Source organism: Pseudophryne corroboree, chromosome 8 (genome assembly GCF_028390025.1).
Source record: "Pseudophryne corroboree isolate aPseCor3 chromosome 8, aPseCor3.hap2, whole genome shotgun sequence".
Classification (NCBI taxonomy): domain Eukaryota; kingdom Metazoa; phylum Chordata; class Amphibia; order Anura; family Myobatrachidae; genus Pseudophryne; species Pseudophryne corroboree.
The window spans coordinates 205,818,905-205,840,831 of record NC_086451.1 but is presented as its reverse complement, the minus strand read 5'-3'; the positions used below and the strand labels follow the sequence as shown (position 1 = coordinate 205,840,831).

Genomic DNA, 21,927 nt, shown 5'->3' with positions numbered 1-21,927 from the left:
GGGTTATTATTAGCCAAATTAATTTTACAGGCTTTGTGTTGGTGTGGTTAGGGGTACGTTCTCCTATGCCACCAATATTGTGCGTGTATTACATCTGGGCAAATTCCAGCATGTCCCATGTTAATTGGACCGCACACTTGTGCCGCTTAGCTTAGTCATACAGCCAGGGGTGGATTGGGAACCAGAGGTGTAAGGTCTAGCCATGGGCCATGGCAGCAGCACCCTCCCCCCAAGTCTTTCCAGATAGTGGGCATGTCCAGCATCAAGGGGAAGTTAAAAGGAAATAAAATTAAATATTATGAGCACATTATATGATACACCTTTAGAATTTAGGAAACTATATAATTCTTTAGAAATATATATTTTCTTGCTTATTACACCAACCGTATCCCAATCACTATTCACTCAATCTTATATGTCAGCCAAGCAGGCAGACAGAGCATGCACTAGATCATCTGCAATCACAGGCTAAGTGGCAAAGAAATTTTCATATAAGCAAATTATTTTGCATCTTATTCATTATGTCTATAAATAGGACCACATGTCCTCAAACAAAACAGGCCCCACGGGTGCGTCGGCCCACCGGGGATCTTCCCTGTAAACCCTATGGCCAATCTGCCTCTGCATACAGCTACCTCATTGCACCTCTTTTTCTTCTTTGCATGATGTGTTGTTTGGGGTCTAGTTTTTTTATGTGCCATCCTGTCTGCAACTGCAGTGCCACTCCTAGAGTGGTCAGATGTTTGTGCCGTACACTTGTGTTGCTTAGTTTAGTCATACAGCTACCTCATTGCACCTCTTTTACTTATTTGCATGATGTGCTGCTTGGGGCCTATTTCTTAAATCTGCCACCTTGTCTGCCACTGCAGTGACACTCCTATATGGGCCAGGCAGGGGCGGATTGGGAACAAAAAGCGGCCCTGGAAAAATTTGTACTAGTGGCCCCACATGGGCAGCACCAGAGGTGTAAGGTCTAGCCATGGGTCATGGCAGCAGCACCCTCCCCCAAGACTTTCCAGATAGTGGGCATGTCCAGCATCAAGGGGGAAGTTAAAAAGAAATAAAATTAAATATTATGAGCACATTATATCATGATACACTTTTAGAATTTAGGAAACTATATCATTCTTTAGAAATATATATTTTCTTGCTTATTACACCAACCGTATTCCAATCACTATTCACTCAATCTTATATGTCAGCTAAGCAGGCAGACAGAGCATACACTAGATCATCTGCAATACAGGCTAAGTGGCAAAGAAATTTTCATATATGCAAATTATTTTGCATCTTATTCATTATGTCTATAAAAAGGACCACATGTCCTCAAACAAAACAGGCCCCACGGGTGCGTCGGCCCACCGGGGATCTTCCCTGTAAACCCTTTGGCCAATCCGCCTCTAGGGCCAGGTGTTTGTGCCGCAGACTTGTGTCACTTAGCTTAGTCATACAGCTACCTCGGTGACACTTTTAGGCCTAAAAACAATATTGTGAGGTGTGAGGTGTTCAGAATAGACTGGAAATTAGTGGAAATGAATGTTATTGAGGTTAATAATACCATAGGATCAATCTGAGGAAGCAGCCGGCTACCTCTGCTTCCTTGACCTCTTCTCTCTCAAGTGCGTATGCATATATTATGTCTTGTCATGACACACTGCTGGGTGGTTGCGTGACTGCAGGTGAAACAGCCACTGCCAATCATCCAGATCCAAAACCAAAACACAAAAGGGTGGTTTTGGCAAAACCAATCCAGATCCAAAACACGAGGATGGAACCATAACCAAAACCAAAACACAAAATACGAAAAGTGCCCGCCGCACAGCTCTAATAATTATAGGGATGGCAGTAATAAAGTAAATAATCCAACATGGGAAGATTTTTCTGCCTGGCTCCCTCACTTCCTATCCTCTGACATCTCCACCATTATCATGGGTGATTTCAATATTGCTATTGATTGTCCAATATCTGCTGCTCATGCCTCCAAACTACTCTCTCTAACTTCCTCTCTTGGCCTCTCCCAATGGACTGACTCCTCTACTCATCAGGAAGGCCACTGCCTTGATCTAGTATCCACCAGACTATGCTCCATCTCTGAACTTACTAACACTCCTTTCCCCCTCTCAGATCACAACCTTATCACCTGCATGCTCTCCTCCGTTAATTCAAACCCTGTGTTGCTGAAGTCCTCTAATCTTCCTCAAACCTGCAGAAATATTAACACAATTAATCTTCAAGAACTTTCCACTTCACTCCAACAACTGCTTTCACCTATTTCTGCATTCACCTCTCCTGAGATGGCTGTATCACACCTTAATGAGACTCTAGAACTAGCCCTTGATGAAGTGGCTCCAGCTACCCATCACACTCCACGTAGGCCTAGATGTCAACCATGGCACTCCAAATTAACAAGACAACTACAAAAACTCACACGAAAACTTGAACGTCAGTGGCGTAAATCTCGTATTTCAAGTGACTTCCTCACATATAAGACTGTCTACCATTCTTATAAAAATGCCCTGGACACTGCCAAACAAACATATTTCCAAACTCTTATCTCTGCTCAAGCCTCCAACCCCAAACAACTCTTTAATACATTTAAATCACTTCTGAATCCTCCCTCACCTACCTCACCAGCCACTATCAAGGCACAGGATCTTGCTTCCTACTTCAAGGAGAAGATTGATAAGATCCGAAATGAAATGGTATGCTCTTCGGCAGCCAGTGACCTGCTCCGTTCTTTACCTGAACCCTCTGGCACTCTTTCTTCATTTGATCCCACAAATGAAGATGAAGTATCATCACTCTTCTCATCCTGCTTCTCCACTACCTCTCCTCTTGATCCTTTACCCTCACAAATAAGTAAAGCTCTGTCTCTGGTGCTCATCCCTACCTTAACTAACATATGTAATCTCTCTCTCTCTACTGGTATTTTTCCTTCACTCTTCAAGCATGCAGTGATTACTCCCATTTTAAAGAAACAAAATTCTGACCCTAATGCTCTCTCAAACTACCGCCCTATCTCTCAGCTCCACTTGTCTCTCTAAGCTACTTGAGAGACTTGCCTACACTCAACTCACACACTTTCTTAACTCATACACTTTATTGGACCCACTTCAGTCAGGCTTCCGTTCCCAACACTCCACAGAGACAGCACTGACTAAAGTGGTTAATGATTTGGTCACTACGAAGTCTAAAGGGCATTACTCACTACTTATTCTTCTAGATCTATCTGCTGCATTTGACACTGTAGACCACTCTCTTCTCATACAGACATTACAATCCCTAGGTCTTAAAGACGCATCCCTTTCTTGGTTCCTATCCTACCTATCTAATCGCTCCTTCAGTGTTCGCTTCTCTGAATCTACCTCCTCTTCGCTACCTCTTTCAGTTGGAGTACCGCAAGGCTTAGTCTTGGGTCCTCTGCTTTTCTCTATCTATACCTCATCTCTTGGTAAACTAATCAGCTCTTTTGGTTTTCGGTATCATCTGTACGCAGATGATACTCAAATCTACCTATCCTCACCTGACTTGTCCCTATCTGTACTGGACCGTGTCACTGAATGCCTTTCTGCCATTTCATTCTGGATGACATCTCGCCACCTCAAACTGAATATTTCAAAGACAGAGTTAATTATATTTCCACCGGCCAATAGTAGGTATCAACCTGATATCTCTATCACTGTTGAAAACTCAACTATCTACCCTACCCCACAAGATCGCTGCCTAGGTGTCATCCTTGACTATGATCTGTCCTTTGTTCCCCACATTCAATCTGTCTCAAGATCATGTTACATGCATCTAAAAAACATATCCAAAATACGACCATACCTTACACAAGACACTGCTAAAACTCTAATCCACGCTCTCATTATCTCCCGCATTGATTATTGCAATAGTCTCCTCACTGGTCTTCCCAAAACGAGACTCTCACCACTACAATCCATTCTGAATGCAGCGGCGAGGCTTATCTTCCTCGCTAGACGTTCATCGTCTGCAGATCCACTCTGTCAGTCCCTCCATTGGTTACCTGTACTCTACCGCATTCAATATAAAATACTTTTACTCACACACAAGGCCATTAACCAAACTACACCAACGTACATCACTTCGCTTATCTCAAAATATCTCCCAACCCGACCTCTTGGCTCTTCACAAGACCTGTGTCTCTCATCCACACTCATTACTCGCTCCCACTCACGATTGCAGGACTTTCATCGGGCTGCACCCAATCTGTGGAATGCCCTACCACGCACAATAAGACTCTCCTCTAGTCTCCAAACCTTCAAGCGTTCCCTGAAAACTCACCTCTTCAGGCAAGCATACCAAATTCCAGAACCGCCAACATAACTTTCATAAACCTTCCTATCAAATTGCATCCACACTGTACAGTCCACACATACCCTCACATGTCTTCTCATTCTATGCAATAGATTGCACCTTTGCTTATGTACACATGCCTATTTCCCTAGAGATTGTAAGCGTGCGAGCAGGGCCTTCCTACCTCTATGACTGTTTGTTATCACCCATTTTGTTATTGTTATTTCAAATTGTAAAGCGCAATGGAATTTGCTGCACTATGGCCCTCATTCCGAGTTGTTCGCTCGCAAGGCGATTTTAGCAGAGTTGCTCACGCTAAGCCGCCGCCTACTGGGAGTGAATCTTAGCATCTTAAAATTGCGAACGAAGTAATCGCAATATTGCGATTACACACCTCGTAGCAGTTTCTGAGTAGCTTCAGACTTACTCGGCATCTGCGATCAGTTCAGTGCTTGTCGTTCCTGGTTTGACGTCACAAACACACCCAGCGTTCGCCCAGACACTCCTCCGTTTCTCCAGCCACTCCCGCGTTTTTTCCGGAAACGGTAGCGTTTTTATCCACACGCCCATAAAACGCTGTGTTTCCGCCCAGTAACACCCATTTCCTGTCAATCACACTACGATCGCCGGAGCGAAGAAAAAGCCGTGAGTAAAAATACTATCTTCATAGCAAAATTACTTTGCGCAGTCGCAGTGCGAACATTGCGCATGCGTACTAAGCAGAAAAACGCTGCGATGCGAAGAAAATTACCGAGCGAACGACTCGGAATGAGGGCCTATATAAGAAACTGTTAATAAATAAATAAATAAATGTTTGAGTCTTGAATCCTGATTGGAACAAGCTTGACCTGTTAAACAGATTTCATGGCAAAGCATTCCCATTAAATCTCAGACCTGTAATAATTCCTAGGACCAGGCAGGGGCTGGCTGGTATCTTTTAGCATTTGGGGGCAAATGCAATCAAGTGGCCCTAGCTCTTATACCAGTGCACAGCAATGGCCCTATATGGCTGTCTCATTGCAGCACACTCTGACCCCTCCACAGCTCACTCACTGACCCCCTAACTTCCCCTCTAACAACACTAACTGTCCCTTTCACTGTCCACCTGACAGCACCCCCCCCCCACTTCACTGTCCACCTCACTGCACCCCTAAGCCCCTTCAATGCCCCCCTCACATCACTCCCCCTCAGCCAAGGAACTACTAGTACCATTATCGAGAAATTTTGGAGCGGCCCCCACACATTGGTTCCCATAGGAAAATAAAAAGCAAACACATTGGTCCCCTCAGGAAAAAAACACACATAGGAAAAACAAACTATTACATTGGCCCCCACAGAAGAAAAAAAAACATTGGGGGTCATTCCGAGTGGTTCGCTCGCAAGCTGCTTTTAGCAGCTTTGCACACGCTAAGCCGCCGCTTACTGGGAGTGAATCTTAGCTTCTTAAAATTGCGAACGAAAGATTCGCAATATTGCGATAAGACATCTCTGTGCAGTTTCTGAGTAACTCGAGACTTACTCGGCATCTGCGATCAGTTCAGTGCTTGTCGTTCCTGGTTTGACGTCACAAACACACCCAGCGTTCGGCCAGACACTCCTCCGTTTCTCCAGCCACTCATGCGTTTTTCCCAGAAACGGTAGCGTTTTTTCACACACACCCATAAAATGTCCAGTTTCCGCCCAGAAACACCCACTTCCTGTCAATCACATTATGATGACCAGAACGAGGAAAAAACCGTGAGTAAAATTCCTAACTGCATAGCAAATTTACTTGGCGCAGTCGGACATTGCGCATGCGCACTAAGCGGAAAATCGCTGCGATGCGAAGAAATTTACCGAGCGAACAACTCGGAATGACCCCCATTGCTCCCCACATGGCAAAAATTCACACAATTCGCCCACACAGAAAAAATAAATAAGAAATGCATTGGCCCCATATAGGAAAAAAAAATAACAGATTGGCTTCTACAGAAAAAACAAACACATTGCTCCCAGATGGAAAAAAACACACAATTGGCCCCCACGGAAAATAAATACATTGGCCACAAAGGAAAAAAACAAACACAATAGCCCCTATAGGAAACAAAAGGCAAACACATTGGTCCATGCACAAAAAAAGTCACATATGTTGGCCCCCACAGGAGAAATATAAAACACACATTATTTGCCCAAGCTACCTACAGAAGACTGACCTGGCCTATCGGTAGCAGAAGAGATCAGAGAGAGGAGCTCCCAATCCCTCCCTCGTAATTAGCCATGATTGGCACCTGCAGCGACTGCAGCCTCAGTGTCTACTGGGGCTTTTGCAGGGTGAAATAATCTGTGGTGCAGGTCTGAAAGTTGACAGAGTGAGACAGTCTGCAGGGCAGATGTGATGGCTGACAGGGTGAGAGAGACTGCAGGGCAGATGTAGTAGGTGACAGGGTAGAGTCTGTGGGGCAGATGTGGTGGGTAACAGATTGAGAATGTGCGGGACAGATGTGGATGACAGCATAAGAGTCTGTGGGACAGATGTGGTGGGTGACAGGGTAGATTCTGCAAGGCATATGTGGTGGGTGATAGGATAGACTCTGTGGGGTAGATGTGGTGGGTATCTTAGTGAGAGCATCTGCGGGCAGATGTGGGTAACAACATAGAGTCTGTGGGATGGTGATAGGGTCTGCAGGGCAGATGTGGTGAGTTACAGGGTGAGAGAGTCTGTGGGGCATATGTGATGGGCAAAAAGGTGAGAGAGTCTGCGGGGCAGATGTGATGGGTGACAAGGTGAGAGAGTCTAAGGGGCAGATGTGGCGGGTGACAAGGTAAAGTCTGTGGATTAGATGTGGTAGTTGACAGGGAAGAGTCTGTTCAGCAGGTCTGGTCACAGCACCTCCACCGGCAAAGGGGGTGTGGCCTCGCTTAAATGGGCATGGTCTCTGTAAAATGGGCATGGCCTCATCTGAAAAGACTACCTTATTACAACCCAGTTTTTGACCTTGCTACAGACAGATCACGGCGACCACAGGAAAAAAAAATATATATATATTACGCCATACACCACAATGCCCTTGATACATTAAATCCCCATTTTCCACATTATGGCAGGCAGGAGTCCCCATTTTCCACATTATGGCAGGCAAGAGTCCCCATTTTCCACAATACGGCAGGCAAGTGTCCCCATTTTCAACATTACGGCAGGCAAGAGCCCCCATTTTACACAATACGGCAGACAAGAACCCCCATTTTACACAATACGGCAGGCACGTGTCCCCATTTTACACAATACGGCAGGCACGTGTTCCCATTTTACACAGTACGGTAGGCAAGAGTCCCCATTTTACACAGGACGGCAGGCACGTGTCCCCATTTTACACAGTACGGCAGGCACGTGTCCCCATTTTACACAGCATGGCAGGCAGGTGTCCCCATTTTACACAGTACGGCAGGCAGGTGTCACCATTTTACACAGTACAGCAGGCACGTGTCCCCATTTTACACAGTACGGCAGGCAGGTGTCCCCATTTTACACAGTACGGCAGGCACGTGTCCCCATTTTACACAGTACGGCAGGCAAGTGTCCCCATTTTACACAGTACGGCAGGCAGGTGTCCCCATTTTACACATTATGGCAGGCAGGTGTCCCCATTTAACACATTATGGCAGGCAAGTGTCCCCTTTTTATACATGATGGCAGGTGGCAGAGGGGGGGGGGGGGGGAGAGGCTGACTTACAGTTGAAGCGGTTCTTTCCGCTCTTCGCCGCCTCTCTCTCCTCTTTGCGGCGCCACCGGCTTGGCGCCCCCTCCTCCCTCCTCCTGAGTACCCAGCTCGGGGGGCGGAGTTTTTCGTGGTATGACGCGATTGCGTCGTGATGTGACGACGCACCGCGTCATTCCACGAAACTCCGCCCCCCAAGCTGGGTACTCGGGAGGAGGGGGGATTTTAAAGTGTTCAAGAAGTGCCGCAGCGGACGCCTCGTGCGGTTGCACGGCTCGCCCGCCGCAAGAAACGGCACTGCTCCTCCCCCACAAGTAAATGTACCTTCTTTACTTGGGCAGTCTGATGGCGGTGGCTGTTTCACCTGCAGTCGCGCAGCCACCCAGCAGTGTGTCATGACAAGACATAATATATGCATACGCACTTGAGAGAGAAGCGGTCAAGGAAGCAGAGGTAGCCGGCTGCTTCCTCAGATTGTGTTACAACAGCCTCAGGAGGCATAGAGCACCAGGCAGTAGGCATCTTTTACTGATATTGCACTTTGCACTATGGGCCTAATTCAGACCTGATCTCAGCAGCAACATTTTAGTCTAATGGGCAAAACCGTGTACACGGCAGGTGGGGCAGATATAACATGTGCAGGGAGAGTTATAGGCCCTACACACTGGCCGATTTTTGGAAAGATATGAACGATCTCGTTCATAAATGAACGAGAACTCGTTCATATCTTTCAGTGTGGAGGCTCCAGCGATGAACGATGCGCGTCCCCGCGCTCGTTCATCGCTGGTCTCCCGTCGGCTGTGCATGCAGGCCAATATGGACGATCTCGTCCATATTTGCCTGCACTTCAATGCAGCCGCGTGACGGGGGGAGTGAAGAAACTTCACTCCCCCCGTCACTGCCCCCCCGTCGCCGGGTCGCTCGTCGGCCGTATCCGCCGTCGGGCAGCTCGGCGGCGGATCGGCTAGTGTATAGGGCCCCTTAGATTTGGGTGGGGCGTGTTCAAGCTGAAATCTAAATTGCAGTGTAAAAATATAGCAACCAGTATTTACCATGGAGGTCATTCCGAGTTGTTCGCTCGCAAGGCGATTTTAGCAGAGTTGCTCACGCTAAGCCGCCGCCTACTGGGAGTGAATCTTAGCATCTTAAAATTGCGAACGAAGTAATCGCAATATTGCGATTACACACCTCGTAGCAGTTTCTGAGTAGCTTCAGACTTACTCGGCATCTGCGATCAGTTCAGTGCTTGTCGTTCCTGGTTTGACGTCACAAACACACCCAGCGTTCGCCCAGACACTCCTCCGTTTCTCCGGCCACTCCTGCGTTTTTTCCGGAAACTGTAGCGTTTTTTCCCACACGCCCATAAAATGGCCTGTTTCCGCCCAGTAACACCCATTTCCTGTCAATCACATTACGATCGCCAGACCGATGAAAAAGCCGTGAGTAAAATTACTAAGTGCATAGCAAATTTACTTGGCGCAGTCGCAGTGCGGACATTGCGCATGCGCATTAAGCGGAAAATCGCTGCGATGCGAAGATTTTTACCGAGCGAACAACTCGGAATGAGGGCCCATGCACAGAAACAAAATAACCAACCCAAATCTAACTCTCTGCACATGTTATATCTGCCCCACTTGCAGTGCATATGGTTTTGCCCATTAGAGGAAGATTTTGCTGCTGTGATTAGGTCTGAATTAGGCACTATATTATAGCCACCAGTCATATACTTGCTTTTGTGATATCCAGGTAAGTACTGAAGATGCTTTGCGAGTCATAATCTCTATTTTAGGTACAGGTCCTTGAATCTTCTGCAGAGAGGTAAGGAGGAGGAGTTGACACATAGGGGAGAATTCAATGGAGGGCAGGAAATGTAAATAAAAAAAAATGCTCTGATGCTGGGTTTTTCCCTCAGCAGTGAGATTTTGCTATTCAAATTATAGGACAGAAAATTAGACGAAGGTGCTGCAGAAAATAACAGCGTCTAATGACATTGAGGTAGCATCTAATGATGTTTAGGAGTTTTTTCACAGGATCAGTTGAATGACAGTAACTTGGTGAATGCTTTCCAAAATGTGGTTGAAATAAATTGCTGAATAAAGACTGCCCTACGTCCAGAAGGCACCCCATATTTTGCAGTGAAAGGTGATTTATTGTATCAGGTTGCTTATGTGCAGGGTAAAAAGATAGAACAGTTGTTGTTTCCCTGGGTACATGGACCATTTGTACTTAAGGTTACGACAGAGGGATTGTTACCTTCTGGTTTACATGGGGTTCCTGCTACCTTCCATTGAGCAATGTATAAGCTGCTGAGGCATCATCAAGAGTGTGCAGCTGCATAATTAGATGACATTGTGATTTTCAGTCAATACTGGGAGTTACACCTCTCAAACATGTAGGCCATTCTTTACTCCCTCCAGGCACATGGGTTTACTGCCAACCTTGAGAAATACACCATTGGTATGTCAGAGGCTAAGTACTGTACCTTGGATATGTGGTTGGCCATGGACAGGTAAAGCCCCACATGAATAAAACAGGGGCTGTATCCTCATGGCCCAAGTCCAGAGTCGGCCTTAGCTATAGGCAGGCTAAGCATTAGCTTAGGGCATCCAATTATGTCTAGGGGCATCCACGCATGTCTCTGCAGGATCTCATGCTGGAAGGGACAGTCTGCAAACTATCTGTTACTTTCTAAATGTATTCAGTCAGTATTTGTATACACTGCTGGTTACATTTGTCAAGTATATTGCAGACAGTCTCTTAAACTCCCTGATATCATTAGATCCTGCCAATTTGCTTTAATGCCCCTAACTTGTAAGACCTCAGACAGAGGAAGCCTTGTAACTGCAATTCCTGGACCTGTGACATTTTCACTGATTATATAAGATTATTACTGGATGGCTCCTTATGTGTGTATTTTGCAAGACGGTTTCACATAATACTGAAATCCTCTAAATTACTTGTGCTTAAAGTGTAAACCCCAGGTGTCTGCAGGGATATAACATGGGCGTGTTCTCCCCACACTTTCTCAGTCAGTCCACACCGTAAAATTCCTCTGTCACCCAGCACTGTAATGTAGTTAGTAATGTATGGCCAGTTTAAGTTGCGTTGCGCTATTTCTATATGAAACGTCAGTGCAGCGTGACTTTCAGATGTGTCAGACTGGAGAGCAGAGCATATCGCTCCCACAGTATAAAATCAAGGGCATGCAGTTGCCGGGAGTAACAGACACCAGCAAATGCACTGAACATTGAAGAGAATAAACAGTTGCTACATGCAGTGGCGTAACTACTGCCCCTGCAGCCCTCGCGGTGGCTTGGAGGCGCAGGGCTGTGGGGGGGGGGGGGGGGGCGCCGCCACTGATTTAGTGCAGATTGACATGCAGACGAGCCGTCTGCATGTCAATCTGCTGTCTCCCTCCTTCCCTAGCCGCTGCTGTAAATAGGGACACAGAGGGCACAGCGCTCGCCTCTCCTGTGTCCCTCCTGCGTCTCCGGTGTGTCTATTGAATGAAGTGCCTGTTCGTGAGCTCTGATTGGCTCACGAACCGGCACTTCATTTAACAGACACGCAGGAGGGAAACAGGAGAGGCACGCGCTGTGCCCTCCGTGTCCCTCCTTCACAAAACAGCAGGGAGTGGGGGTGAGCTGTACCTGGGGGAGCATATTTGGCACTGGGGGAGGGGGAGCATATTTGGCACTTGGGGGGGGCATATGTGGCACTGAGGGGGCCTATGTGACACTGGGGGGTATATGTGTACCTGACACTTGGGGGGGGCATATTTGGCATTGGGGGCATGTGTGTACCTGGCACTGTGGGGGAATATCTGGCACTGGGGGCATATGTGGCACTGGGAGCACAGCCCTAGCAACAAGCATTACCCCCTAGCAACACGCATGACACCCAGTGCATGAAACCGCTGGAAACGAGCATGACACCCAGTGCATGAAACCCCTGGCAACGAGTATGACACCCTGTGCATGAAAACCCCTGGCACCATGCATGGAACCAAGAGCATGAAACCCCTGGCAACGAGCATGACACCCAGTGCATGAAATTCCTGGCAACGAGCATGACACCCTGAGCACGAAAACCCCTGGCACCGTGCATGGAACCAAGTGCATGAAACCCCTGGCAACGAGCATGACACCCAGTACATGAAACCCCTGGCAACGAGCATGACACTCTGAGCATGAAAACCCCTGGCACCATGCATGAAACCAAGAGCATGAAACCCCTGGCAACGAACAGGTAATTTAAAAGTAATTAGAAGCCTTACTGTAGGACTTAAGCTCTCTATTGAGAAATGCCAATTGTGTCGATCTACAGTAAAGTACCTCGGACATATTGTTAGCCGGGAGGGGATCTCTACTGATCCAGACAAAGTAGCCACTGTGAGATATTGGCCACGACCTAAAAACCTTAAGGATCTCCGGTCCTTCTTAGGGTTTTGTGGCTATTACAGGAAATTTGTGCCGCAATACTCTAAGTTGGCTAGACCATTAACAATCTGACCAGAGGATATCCACCGAGTGCCCAGAAAAGAAAGCCCCACACCAAGGAGGCAAAAGAGTACTAATGCCCTCGGGAAACTTTTTGAGATAGATGGGACGCCGAATGTGAGGAGGCATTTATCCACTTAAAAGAGAGTCTATCAAAGTCACCAGTGTTAGCGTATGCCAACCCCAAACTCCCTTATGAAGATCACATCGACGCCTCCTTTGAGGAACTTGGGGTAGTGCTGTATCAGTGGAGGGATGGACAGCTCAGGCCTACTGCATATGTCAGTCGTGGTCTATCTTGAAGTGAGTGGAATTATCCGGTACATAAGCTGGAGTTTTTGGCCCTTAAATGGGTGGTTAGTGAAAAATTCCATGACTACCTATATGGAGCCTCATTTACTGTACATACGGATAATAATCCCTTGACATATGTACAATCCACCGCTAAACTGGATGCCACTGGTCATCGATGGTTGGCCACATTATCCAATTATAACTTTACTATCAAATATAGACCGGGTGTAAACAACCAGGACGCAGATGCTCTATCTAGAAGGGTTGATAACGAAGTCTCTACCTCCTCTGATGAATGGATAGAAGTTCCGGCTGCTATGATCAGGGGGCTGTGTCATCTAGTTCGAGCAACTCCTCCGGAACCCGTGGCCACTATAGTTACTACTGGGGCCTTGGCCCAAGCAATCCCGGCCTCTTATCGATGGTTGGACTCTTCTGCCATGGACGGGTTAGAAAGGATACCGCTAGATGACCTAGCACAAGAACAGAGGAAAGATATTCACATTGGACCTATTATATACTACCTGGAGAAGCCCTCTTCCTCCGTCCCAATGTCAGGCCTCTCTAAAGAAGCTAGAATATTGTTTCAACAGATTAAGAATCTCTGGATAAAGAGAGGATTGCTTTACCGTTTTACCAGATGGTCTAAAGGCGCTACAAGAATGCAACTAGTGTTACCAGTCAGGTATAAGACCATAGTACTACAAGCGTTACATGATAATCATGGTCATTTAGGGCAGGAGAAAACCTTGGACTGGTCACTGAAAGATTCTTTTGGCCATTCATGAGTCAAGACGTGGAACAATTTTGCAAGTCCTGTGGAAACTGTGTGTTGAGGAAAACGATACCCCGGACGACGGCTCCTCTAGTCAACATCAAGAGTTCGGTACCCTTTGGTCTGGTATGCATCGACTTTTTATCTCTAGAGGGATCTGATGGACGTGACAGCCATATCTTGGTAGTCACTGATCATTTTACTAGGTATGCCCAGGCCTATGCAACCCCAAATCAACGAACGGGGACTGTGGCTCGCACCCTGTGGGAGAAATTCTTTGTTCACTACGGGCTACCGGCCTGGATTCATTCCGATCAAGGACGAGAATTGGAGAGCCATCTTATTAAAGAACTCTGTCACTGTTTCGGTATTAAAAAGTCGCGAACAACTCCATACCATCCACAAGGAGATCCACAACCGGAACGGTTCAATCGTACCCTATTAAATATGCTTGGCACCTTGAATCCACAACAGAAGCTGAAATGGAAACAGCATATAACTTATCTGGTCCATGCATATAATTGCACCAAGAATGATGCCACTGGGTATTCCCCTTATCTACTCATGTTTGGTAGGGAAGCCAGATTACCCATCGATGTGTGTTTACCGACACAAATTAACCCTGCTTCTTGGGGTTCTCATTCTCATTATTTACGGCAACTCCGACAGCAATTACACGAAGCATACCAATTGGCTCGAACTACTGCCGGGAAAATGGGAGAGAGGAACAAAACACAGTATGACCGGAAAGTGATAGAGCATTGTTTACAGCCCGGGGATCGGGTTTTACTCAAAGTATTAGGAGTTCCTAGACGGCAGAAACTCAGGAACCGATGGAAGGAGGAACCATATATAGTAATGAATCAGCTACCCGACATTCCTGTGTATTAGCTAACTCCGGAGAACGGAGAGGGGACGATAGTGACTTATCATAGACAACACCTTTTGCCTATCGCGCAGGATATCAGATGGAATGAGTCCAGGCCACAAATGGATCAAAGTGGAAAACACAGAACACCACTTTCATCCTACATCCCAGAATCGTTCTATCGGGAAGACGATGAAAGGGAACTGGAAATGGAACAGTTTGGGTGCGGAGTATACTGTAAGGATGACGGCTGCATGGGACATAGTAGTACGAGTTAATTGGACCGAGAACAGTCCGAAGTGCAGTTAACCACCCAAGACTGGGGGGTAGTGGATGCGATTAGTAACCAAGAAGAGGAATGGGAAGAATCTACTAGTCCAGGGAAGGATAATATCGGGAGTACTAGTGAAATCAATACGAGTAATGAAGAGTGTACTAACGTCACTACAAAAGGTTATGGACCGTCGTCTCCACGGCCCCAGAGGATAAGAAAACCGCCCATAATTCTTACTTATGAACGATTTGGGTTTACCCACTGAGGTTCCCCTGATAATCCATCCTCGGGTGGTAGTGCCATGGCCTTATTTTGGATGTGAGATATGTAGCGGAAAAGGAACCTGATAGGAAAGTGAAGGAGTATCCAGGTGTCTCGCATATCATAGGGGTGGTGATACCGATGCAGTGCATTTCGGAATCCCCAGGGGGAGAATGTAGCCTCTATAATATATGATCATATATGGGGGATAAATATATGTGATGGTATGCACTAATTGTAAATGTTTATAATTGTATGATATGTATGATATAAACTACACATGGGTGTAAAGTCCAGAACTATAATAGCCCAGGTTTATAGGGATATGGACCATGGGGATCAAAGTGGCATGAGCTTGGCTTGAGACTTTTCTAGAAGTACCTCGTGCAGGGAAGTTAATTGCCCGCATGCCAGAGATGAACTGAGAGAGTTCGAGGGAGAGACGACAGTAAAACGGACGGAGGAGTGCCTGGGACTCAGCGGCAGGAGACGGAGCTGCGTACTGCCTGAGGACTCTAAAAAGTGTGACAGACCTGGCTCTGGACGGCGGCTCTGGGGGAGAGAGACTGACCAAGTTCCCCGGCGGCCCCTGTAAAGTGGATAGCGGGACCGCAGTGTGGACGTCTGCGGCGAGCGGCGACGGGCTCCAACATCAGCAAATCCCGCTGGGCGAAGCGGAAGAGGAGTCTCCTGATCGTGACCCCGTGTGGCTGTGGGCAGCGAGATCGGTGAGTCCACAGCCGCGCTATCCCTCGCTGGGTGGATCAAGAGGCGGCGCTGCCCCACAAACCAGGCCCCAAAGCGGTGAGTGACAGTGGGAGGCGTCCGGGAGCGGCGAGTGACAGTGGGAGGCCGGTCTGAAAGCTTCCCTCAGCAGGCTGCACTTCGTAGACTAAACCAACCTCAGGGAGGAGATAACGGCCAGGGACAGCCCCGAGAGGCGGAACCGGAGTGCCTTGTAAAAGTATCTCCTAATCAGCTCCCGCAGCAGCACCCCTGTTAGACAGTGACGTGCGGTGAGGTCAGGGGCTGGGGAGGTACTGCAACTAACCCCTCCCCCCCCCCGCACAAAAAAAAAATGCAGCTTCCCCCCCACCGCTAAAACCAGCACCAGGCAGAACCAGCTGGGGGGGGGGGGTAATGCCATAGCAGGGGAGACACTCAGTGTGGGGTCCCCCTGCCATGCCATTATACACCCCCCAGCCAGTCAGCCCAGTGTTGGCATTCCTCGGTAAGTGGGGCCCCCAAAAAATGAAAATGGGGTCCCCCCTCCCGAGCAATAACCAGCACTGGGCTGATAGCCCAGTGCTATGCCCCGCACCCCTGGTGGCGGTGGGTGCGGGGTTCATTGTATGCTCTGTTCTTTACAGGTGGCCTACAGGTCCCAGCAAGCCTGCCCCAGCCTGCTGGCACTTGGAGAACCACAAGTGCCAGGATGCCCGGACATAAATGGCCTGCTGGCACCTGCAGTCCACCTGTAAAGAATAGTAATATTGTTCTTTACAGGTGACCTACAGGTCCCAGCAAGCCTGCCCCAGCATGCTGGCACTTGGAGAACCACAAGTGCCAGCATGCCCGGACATAAAGGGCCCGCTGGCACCCGTAGTCCACCTGTAAAGAAAATATAAAAAAAAAAACACAACACATACTTTAAAAAAAAACTTTATTAAACAGGGTCTTCACCTGGGGGCGGCGGCCTTTAAGCTCTTTTGCGTGGCCGCCGCCTTCCCAGGGCTTCTGGCGTCTTAACCTGGGGGGCGGCGGCTGCCAAGCTCTTTTGCATAGCCGCCGCCCATCCAGGACTTCCGGCGTCTTCGGTCTTCAGGAGCTCTTCTCAGCTCCTCCTCCGCCGTCGGACTGACAGCCGCTGCCTCGCGCTGACTTATATAAGTCAGCGGAGGGGGTGGGGCGATGACACGGCGAGCCATGATTGGCTCGCGGCGGCCATCTTGAATTTCAAAAATGACGCTAAGGCGCCATTTTTGAAATGGGTACCGCTTCCGCTGCCAAACTCTGCTGAACTGTAGGTAATGCCGGGTCCCGCCGCCGCTACCGTCGTCCGCATCACCGCCGCCAGCAACTCCGCCGCCCGGCCCGCCGCATCCCGCACCTCCGCCGCCACCGAGGCCCACACAGTGATTGACAGCGGATCCAGTGACGGATCCGCTGGCCAATCACTGTGGCCTCACTGACAGGGGACGTGCTTTCATAGGTTGAAAGCACGTCCCTGTAGGAAAGAGGCACCACTAATGGTGCCGCTTTCCCATACAATTTCAATGGGCTTTTCCTGCCCATTGTTAGGCCCCACCCGCACCCGCACCCCGCTCCCATATCTTTTATCAATCGGTACGGGAGGCACCACGATCGGTGCCTCCCAAACTGATTTAATGATGAGTAAAATAATAAAGAAGATACTTATGTGTCATAAGTATCTTCTTTGTATTATTGTACTCATTAATGACAGGGGAGGCACTGCCTCCCCTGCCTCCCCTGACTGCACGTCCCTGCTGTTAGACATACAACCAATTACATTATACAGCTAACCCCAGATACAATGGTACATTTACTGAGCTTATGCCCATGAAGTCCAGTACCAGAATAATTAATCTTAAACAGCGCAGACAGGATTATTGACAGGCTATAGGGATGGGACTGGTTATGTGTGCCTAATGGAATGTAACTGGCAGCTTGAATACCACTGCATACTTCCCTGTATGCTTTCATCCTATGCATCACACTGCTGTCTACAAAGACTCTACTGTTTCATTGCCAGCTAGACAGCTACTAATTGCATGCACTCCCTTTTCCGCTATCAGAAGGTTCCTAGGAATAGCACAGGATTACTAATTCACCACGTCATTGACTCTGGAAGACATTATTACTCTTCACAAGTTATTATAGGGAGACAGGAATTTGGGATTAAATCCAAGCGCTATTGTTGACGACTCACAGGGGTTAATTTCTGAGATAGAAACAGAGATTCAACTGACTAGAGATACATTGTTTCTACATACGCAGGATATTGTGCTGCTACGGCCTGGATAGCTTACTAACTCTTAGTGACTAGTAGCTTGGTACCCTATTTACAGTACCACTATTGGATTTTAAAACAACAGTGGTGGCCACACCTAACCATTGAACTTTAAAGTGATCACTTAAGGTAACTTATTAGGTAAACTGCGCAGAAGGTATAAGGTAAAACCCGGGTCCACAGTCCATCAGACTGTGGTTATTTTATATTTTTTGTATTGCATGCATTGACTTTGTGGCATAATATTGTAATAAGTATTGTTTTAGCGGATGTAAAGCCTAATTTGATTCGATCTACATGATGATTAATTAAATGTTGAGGGTGACAATAAAGTTACTTACCTAAGGTTGCTTGTCCGGTGTATTCACGAGATCCTGATCCTGGAGAGTCCTGTACCATGAGGGCAAAGGGTGGCGAATTAGTAATCCTGTGCTATTCCTAGGAACCTTCTGATAGCGGAAAAGGGAGTGCATGCAGTTAGGGCAAAGGGAATAGGAAGCATATCCACAACAACAGAAGATAATTCAGATCAAAACCAAATAAAAATAGGCAGAGAGAAGAACATAGCTAGAAACAGAAAAAGCACAAACAAAACTCTAAAAGCTATGTGTGCAAATGCTAGGAGCTTAGGAAATAAAATCCCAGAACTAACTGCAATAATGACAAGGGATGATCTAGATATTGTGGCAATTACAGAGTCATGGTACAATGAAAATCATGACTGGGACATAGCTATACCGGGATATACTTTATTTAGGAAGGACAGAATTGGAAAAATCGGAGGAGAGGTAGCAATGTATGTAAAAAATGCCATAAATACTACATTAATACAAAGTATTGAAGAAAAAACTGAGGCCCTTTGGGTGACCATAGAAACAGGGGAAAAGTTGATTATTCGTATTGGCGTGATATACAGGCCACCAGGTCAGGAAGAGGAACTTGACAAGAACCTATTGCAGGACATAACTAAAATGGCATTAAAAGGAGAGGTAATAATCATGGGAGACTTTAATCTTCCTGATGTAAACTGGGAGGTGTCTGTTGCTAGTTCCACTAGAAGTAGGAACATTTTAAATTCCCTTCAGGGAGCATCCCTCCACCAATTGGTGAGGGAGCCCACTCGGAAAGACGCAATATTAGACTTAATACTTACAAATGGAGACAGATTATCGGACGTAAAAGTGGGTGAAAACCTGGGATCCAGTGATCATCAAGCAGTATGGTTCAGCATTAAGACAGAGACTGACTCGTCCCATACAAAAACAAAGGTGTTGGATTTTAGGAAGGCTGATTTTGTAGGGATGGGAAAATGTGTAAGCGATTCTTTGGCAGAGTGGAGGAACTTGGAAACAGTGCAGGAGAGGTGGGAAACATTCAAATGTGCAATATTGAAGGCAACAGACCTTTGTATCAAAACTGTTAGGAAAAACACAAGGAAAAGGAAGCCAGTGTGGTTTGCAAAAGAAGTAGCAAATATTGCGAGAGCAAAAAAGATGGCTTTTAGGAAATATAAGCAGACACAAAATAATGAAGACAAAAAGATATATCTTGTTAGACAGAAGGAGACAAAGAAGGTAATCAGATGTGCAAAGGCACAAGCTGAGGAGAAAATGGCCCAGTCAGTGGGTAAAGGAGGCAAAACTTTTTTTAGGTATATAAGCGAAAAGAGAAAAACAAAAGGCGGAATTATAAAACTAAAGACGGACACTGGGAGTCTTGTTGAAGGAGACAATTTAATAGCAGATCATCTTAATGATTATTTTTGCTCAGTATTTACTACTGAAACAGAAGGGAAGGGGCCACAGTTAAGTTGCAGGGATATTCAGGAAAATGAAACAAGTACATTTACAGAGGAGAAGGTCCTAACAGAACTCTCAAAGCTGAAAGTGGACAAATCTATGGGGCCAGATGGGATACATCCAAGGATATTAAAAGAACTTTGTCACGATCCGGGTATCTGGATGCCATTACTTACCCTTCAGATGCCTCCTAAGGCTGGCTCAGCATTCCAGGACCGGATCCCGCTGTTTCTGAGTTTCCACATGCAGAATGTCAGAGTGGTGATTTCATCAGCCGCGGCCTCCGCTGTGCCCGCGTGGTTAAATGTGCGCTTGTCAGTCTGGCGTCTCCTGTGGCCGGCGTCGCCATTACTGTTTCAATTCTCACATGGATTACAAACCAAACTTCCCTCCAAGTGTCTGCATGGGCGCAGCCATCTTGGTTTTTGTCATCTGATCATTTCCACCAATCTGCTGTCTGTATTGTTGATTTGCATAATTGCCTAGCCAACCCCTTCCTTGCTGCAGGTATAAGTAAGCTGTGCCTGAACAAGGAAGGCGTCAGTGCTTTGGTTGTCTAACCTAGTTCCAGTTTGTCTCTCTCCTGTGGTTGTCTTCCAGGTTCCAGCTCCTGTCTCCAGACTTCTGCTATAGAGACCCGCACCAGCATTCCATCTGCGGTGTAGCCTGACTCTCCGATCCATTCTGGACTCACCTGTTTCCAGCTACGTCAATCACCTGCTTCCAGCCCAGCTTCCAGCAGTGTACAGCTTCCCTTAAAGGGCCGGTGTCCTTTCTGCAGTTTACCACTCTCCACCGGTATTATTATTTCATCGCTCTCAAGTCAATCACCTGCTTCCAGCCCAGCTTCCAGCAGTGTACAGCTTCCCTTAAAGGGCCGGTGTCCTTTCTGCAGTTTACCACTCTCCACCGGTATTATTATTTCATCGCTCTCAAGTTCGTTTATTGTTTAGCTGGTTCCAGCCAGTATCCACTCCGTGCCAACAACAGTCTGGTTCCAGCCAGTATCCACAGCAGCCGTTTTACCTTCAGCAGCCCAGCCTTTCCTGGAACACCAGCTGGTACGATCCTGGGTTCTCTCCATTGCTACAGTCAGGCCTGGTAAGGACTTTCCAACTAGAAGATTATTAGAACTGTCTCACACTACCAGTGCCTGTGGCCCTTGCCACCCTGTAGTACCCAGGAACTGTATTATTGCCCTGCTGACTTTTATGTTTTCTTATTTTCTGCTGTGTTACGGAGTTTGTCATAATAAACATCATTGACTTTTATCCTGGTTGTCGTGGTCACGCCTTCGGGCAGTTATTCTACATGTTACTTACATGTCTAGGGGTCTGATACAACCTCCCAGGTTCCGTTACATCTCAGCCCCTACAACTGAGGTTGCCTCCCGTCAACTCAGGCCCTCAGTTGTGACAGTAAGCACTGACCTAATGAATCCAGCCGGAGACCAGGATCAAGCGGCCAGGCCGATGCAAGAACTGGCAGCCCGACTTGAACATCAGGAGGCTGCACAGGGCCACATCATCCGCTGTCTCCAGGATCTCTCCACACGGCTGGATGGGATTCAAACGACCCTCCGTGGACCTGGCACGTCCGGTGCGTCCACTACAGTGACACCAGCTGTAACCCCACCCACCTTACCCATTTCCAGTCCACATCTTCATCTTCCAACGCCAGCAAAATTTGATGGATCTCCAAGGTTCTGCAGGGGATTTCTCAATCAATGTGAAATCCACTTTGAGCTTCTACCTGGCAATTTCTTCAGTGACCGTACCAAAATTGCCTATATCATCTCCCTTCTCAGTGGCTCAGCCCTTGACTGGGCATCACCTTTATGGGAGAAGTCTGATCCCCTGCTATCCTCCTATACTGACTTTGTAGCTACATTCAGGCGCATCTTCGACGAGCCAGGCCGGATAACATCTGCTTCATCTGAGATTCTTCGTTTACGCCAGGGAACACGTACCGTGGGACAGTATCTTATACAGTTTAAAATCCTGGCATCCGAACTGGCATGGAACGACGAGGCCCTGTATGCTGCATTCTGGCATGGCTTATCAGAACGCATCAAGGATGAGTTAGCTACCAGAGACTTGCCCTCTAAGTTGGAT

At 47.3% G+C, this 21,927-nt stretch overlaps 1 protein-coding gene across 1 annotated transcript in view; it reads left to right on the top strand.

The window, feature by feature from the left end:
• VSIG4 (V-set and immunoglobulin domain containing 4) overlaps window positions 1–21,927 on the top strand; it is a 279,878-nt gene that overhangs the window by 206,154 nt on the left and 51,797 nt on the right. The gene's annotated exons all lie outside the window — the stretch shown is intronic.